The 5,348-nt window shown below is 30.9% G+C and overlaps 1 long non-coding RNA gene across 1 annotated transcript; it reads left to right on the forward strand.

Moving 5' to 3' along the window:
- The first annotated feature begins 2,905 nt into the window (after window positions 1-2,905).
- LOC145804518 (uncharacterized) lies at window positions 2,906-5,066 on the forward strand. The gene is made up of 3 exons (XR_014346465.1): window positions 2,906-3,038; window positions 3,973-4,026; window positions 4,792-5,066. It is a non-coding gene; the product is annotated as an uncharacterized LOC145804518 (long non-coding RNA).
- The last annotated feature ends 282 nt before the right edge of the window (window positions 5,067-5,348 follow it).

Consider the following 5,348-nt stretch of genomic DNA (forward strand, 5'->3'; position numbering starts at 1 on the left):
ATATTATTCATATAAAAAATTAAGCCTATCAGATTTTCGTAACTTATTCAATTTACAATGTTTGTTACTAAAAAAATAGATAGTCTCTTTTTGTAAAATACACATATCATTCATTATTTTAAAGACAAATATAATAAATTAAATAAATTACAATACTACTAACAAATTTTTGATTTACATATATATATATATATATATATATATTATAAAGTGAATACCTATGTTGCTGTCCTGAAACCTTGTTTCTATTGCCAAGTGAATTCCTAAATTAAAAAAAATAAAAAAAATAAATAAATTATTATATATAAAATGAACACCTATGCTAGTGTATTAAAGCCTTGTCTTTATGTGTGGAGAATTTCTCAATTTAAAAATACAAAAAACAAAATAAACACTACAAGAAAAATCACCTTTGGCGACTAAATTTTTAGTCGCTAAAGGTCTATTTTTAGTCTCCAAAAGTCGCCTTTTTACCTTCCCGACTAAATTTTTCAGTCGCCGGTTTTGTCGCGAATAAACGGTCGCAGAAGGTTTTGGCGACTAAAAAGGTTTTAGTCGGCAAAAAGACAAGTCTTTAGCGACCAAAGTTTTGGTCGCCAATACTCAATTCCACTGTTTAAAATTATACATTTGGCGACTAATCTTTCAGTCGCCAATAGTTGATGGAACGCCGACGAAACTGTTTAGTCGCCAAAACAAATACTTTTGGCGACCAATAGTTTAGTCGCCAAAGGTTGTTCGGTGGGAAAAAAAAAGCTAACTTTTCTGCTTTTGCTGAGATTCAAACCACCAACCTTCTACCTTCTAAACCTTTATCAATACACTCCTTCCACTATACCTCTACAACAACACATGAATATATATGCAATATATATTATTTATATACTATATTGACCCGTATTAATATAAAACTATATATATAAATATAATTATTTTTATGCAATATAATTTATGTAAAAAAAAATTATTTACTAAAAAAAAATTGAAGCCAAGTCGCCAATAATGTAATTTTGGGCTACTAAAATATTTTTTAGTCGCTAAAAAAATTAGTTCCGGCTGAAAGTAGCATTTTTGGCGACTAAACCTATTTTTAGTCGCCAAAAACGTCCCCTTTTGGCTACTAAACTGAATTTTAGTCGCCAATTGCCTGTTTTTAGTAGCCAAAAAGCTTCACTTTCAGCGACCAAACTGTTTTTAATCGCCAAAACACGTAGAATCGGCGACCAAACTATTATTTTAGTCGCCAAAAACCGTCACTTTTGGCTACTAAAAAACCTTTCGTCGCTAAAACCCATACATTTGGCGACTAAATTTGTTTTTAGTCGCCAATAACTATACATTTGGCTACTAAACTCTTTTAGTCGCCAATTGTGCTACTTTTAGTGACGAAAATTTGGTTTTTAGTTGCCAAAACTGCTTTTCCTTGTAGTGAAAACAAAACAAAAAAAAGTTACAGAAGAGAGTAAAACTCAAACTTAACACCTTAGGTTTGATAAAAAAAACATACTTACCACTTTAGTGGCACATAAAATATAACTTTTTTATTTTGTTTTATTTGTTATTATTTAAATTCTACATGCATCGCGTGTGCCAGTCGTTAATAAACATATATAAATTTTAATAGAATATGAGAGAGGCACATAGCCTAAATAAAACAATCATTTGACCATCTCATTAAGAAATTCAAATAACCCATAATAGACTTGATATGTCCATGTCACATGCGCACATATAAAATAATAAATACACAAAAATAAATTATGACCCAAAACTTTATGAAAGAACAATTTGAGTTTATACCAGCCAATCTGCCTAAATCAGTTTTAATTTTTTTACAAACTAGACAAAATAAAATTAATGACAGTCCTATTCAAAATAAATTCTTATACAATATATATTATATATAATAGCTTCTTTTTTTTTTTTTTCAATTCAGTATAGGACAAAAAGTCGATGTAAAATGATGTTGGCTTATAGTTTCTTTGGGAAGAGAATCACTTGTGTTATTGGCCTATTTTATATGTATGCGTGAACGAGTCTTTGAAAATGAAATTTGTTTAAACCTAAGATTTGGTTCTAGAATGGATCCTATAATATGCTTTCTTGGTGACCAAACTATTTATATAGGTATTGAGATTAGATTGTACTATTATAGCACCAAATAATAAAATTTTAATCATGAGAATATGCTTTTAATAGGATTTCCAAAGAGAATTTTGCTTCAATGATACAAAAGTAGGGGGTTTGTTTTATTTTTGCACAATTAACACTTTTTAGACATGCAGATAAGTGATACATGAAGGTCTAGGCAATCTCAAGATTAAAAATTAAGTGTTTTTCTTTGTGTGGTAAATTATATTTTAATTAGTATTTTGTATGTATCTTTCATACATTCATTCCAAACCAAATGTCTCCACGTGTCTTATTTTGTATTTTTTTTTTTTTAAATTATTGTGTCAGTGTCTCTATATTGTGCCAATTCTCATGGTTAGGGATATCTACTATACTTTCATAAAGATTTTAAGTCTCCACAAATCTATAAGAAATGACTTCAATTTATCATTGTGAGAACCCGAATATAAAAATTAAGTAAATAATTAAATAATAATAATAATAGTATTACAATCTCAAATATTTTGATGGTGAATTCTAAAGTGCAAATTAAATATTTGGAGGGTCTTTTAATTAATTTTAAAACCTAAAATAAATTTATGGTGAAAGTCTTCAATTTAAAGGCAAGATTTATTATTTAAAAAAAAAATAAAATAAAATTAAGTGTCAAATTAGTAAGCATATTTTGATCTAATAGTAGTTGTATTTTATTTAAATTAATGGAGAGATAAAATAAAATAAAATAAAACAAAGGACATTTTTATCTAGAGTCATTTATGTTATGTATAACAAAGAAAAGAAAAGAAAAACCCTAGGTTCCTAATACATTCTATAGCAGCAGCCACAACAGCCACGGGGAGGAAGAAGTTTGAGAGAAAAGAAGAAGAAAAAAGGGGATTGCAAACAAGGAGTAATTTTTGGGTGTGGTAGGTATCTTTCTTCTTTTTTTTTTTTCTTTGTTTTTGTTCTTTATTCTTACTCTATTATTATTTAGATCATTGATGGAGAAGTTGTAGGTTTATGTATTTTGTATATATATATATATATATACTGTTAAGAAATTTGAGGAGTTAAATTCATGTATAAAGAATGGTGTAATTCTTAGTCCAAAAATTCTGCACATAATCGCTAACTTTAAAAATCAAGAAACCATATCAAACGGATGAATTTTATTCTGAAATTTTTACAGTAGATCAATTACACATTGAATTGCATATCTGAATTTTTTCATAATTTTTGGGAGTCGAAATCCATATAAATTGAGGTATTCAAATCTGTACAGGAAACCAGTCCGAAACAGTAAATTCGGGGTTGTTGTTCTCTTTGGGTATAAATCCAAAAATTATCAAATTAGTGTCATTAGAACCGGTTACGAGTCTAGTTTCGTACATTTTTGGCCTTGCATTGATTGCTCGTGTATATTAAGAGAACCGTCAATTTCTTTAAAGTGCTGCAGAAAACAACCTGTTTGGATATAATAAATTGTAGAAAATTATTTTGATAAGCAAATCAAGTGAAACCAATTGGGTTTGAAACTTAGGATATATTAGATCATATCTGGAGGTTATTGGAATTTTTCGAATAGCGTGGAGTGGATTTTGTAATTTTCAAAGTTAGCGAATAGGTTGGGAAGGCTTGTTTGAAATTCTGTTTTATCTTAAAGTCACAATTAATTAAGTTTCAATCGGAACCTATGTCTTGGGTGATTTTAGACCTTCAAGAACATAAACTTAGGTAATATTTAAGAGTAACGGTGAGTTGGGTTGAGCCGTGTTAGTGCGCTTTAGTTTGGGGTTACTTGGTTCGTATTCTTTAGTATTTTTAAATTAGTAGTGACGTGTAGTTTTCATATTGGTTCAGGGCACTAGTTGGACTTTCATACTCTATTCGAGGATTATATTATTTCGTTTCCAGGTGAGTAGTTTCATGCTACATATTTTTATAAATGTTCCCCTACCCTGAACTGTTGGAAAAATTAAATTGTTGTTTCATGATTAAACTGTTTTGATAAATTATTATATTATCGATTGAATCAAATTATTTCTGAAACATGTGTGAACTTGGCATACTGTAAACTATTTGTTTTGGTCTCATGTTTATAATGATGAACTACCATGTTTTGCGAAACTGATGTGTATTGATTATTGGGACCATGAGTGTATTTAGTCCAGGGAAATTATTCCACTGTGTGTGGTGACTCTGGCCACTAGGGAACAGATCCGGGTTGGGCCGTGATGACTCTAGTGCTCAACGATTGTAAGGAACAGACCTTTAAAAACAACTAGGTGACCTTCAATCGGATCGTCTTTGAGAAAAGGCCCAGGTGCCACCCTGAGGATGACTCTTAGTTCGGTATTGGATCCAACGGGGCTTATAGCCTGAGAAATGTGTGGCAGATTATTTGTTTTTATTGGTACCCAGAAAATTATTGGTGTTCATGTTATAATCTGTTTTAAGTGGAAAATGTCGTTTATCATGTTCTTGCGAGACATGAGTATTTTAAGTGTTGATTTGTGGAACCTTCTTTTTGAAACAGATTGTATTTACCAAACTGTATGCCAATCTAGTTTCTGTGATATATAACTTATTTTGGAATTGAACCCTGTTTTCAAAACTGTATTTACTATCCATGTTGCTACTCACTGAGCTATCAGCTGACTTAGTTTTTATCACTTCCAGGTGTTAGAAGGACTTAGAGTGGACTCATGGCGTAGCGGGGACTCAATTGCATGGACCTCTAGGGCATTCCTTTAGTTTAGAGTGTTATGTCAAGTTTGTGCATATTTATATTTATTCTTATCGAAGTTCATTTAGGATTATTTTTGATATGTGGGTTGTTTATATCCCATAAGTTTGGATGGTTTTTGATTACGGTTGATTTTGCCGTTTATAATTGTGACATGTCTGGATTGAGTTTTGGTGATTTATTATTGGACTATTGTTCAGTTGTTCAATGTGATTGGATTCGTGTTTAGGCTTACGTGTGCCTTGGGCTAAGTCCCTGTGGGCCACGGCCGGTCATGCCCGGATTTGGGGTGTGACAATTGTGGTATCAGAGCTATAGATTTATCAAGTTACATACCTTGCATTTCATCATTTAGACGAGGTCCGAGTCCCTATAGTACTTAGTAGTGTTTGGTTAAGTTAGTTTTATTTAAACTTGTGTTGAATCGTTCTTGATTTCGTTTTGATGGTTAATAGTTGACACCTAGATATTTACACGGATTGTCTATTCT

The sequence above is a fragment of the Camellia sinensis genome, chromosome 12 (genome assembly GCF_055761805.1).
Source record: "Camellia sinensis isolate YWXY chromosome 12, ASM5576180v1, whole genome shotgun sequence".
NCBI classification, from domain to species: domain Eukaryota; kingdom Viridiplantae; phylum Streptophyta; class Magnoliopsida; order Ericales; family Theaceae; genus Camellia; species Camellia sinensis.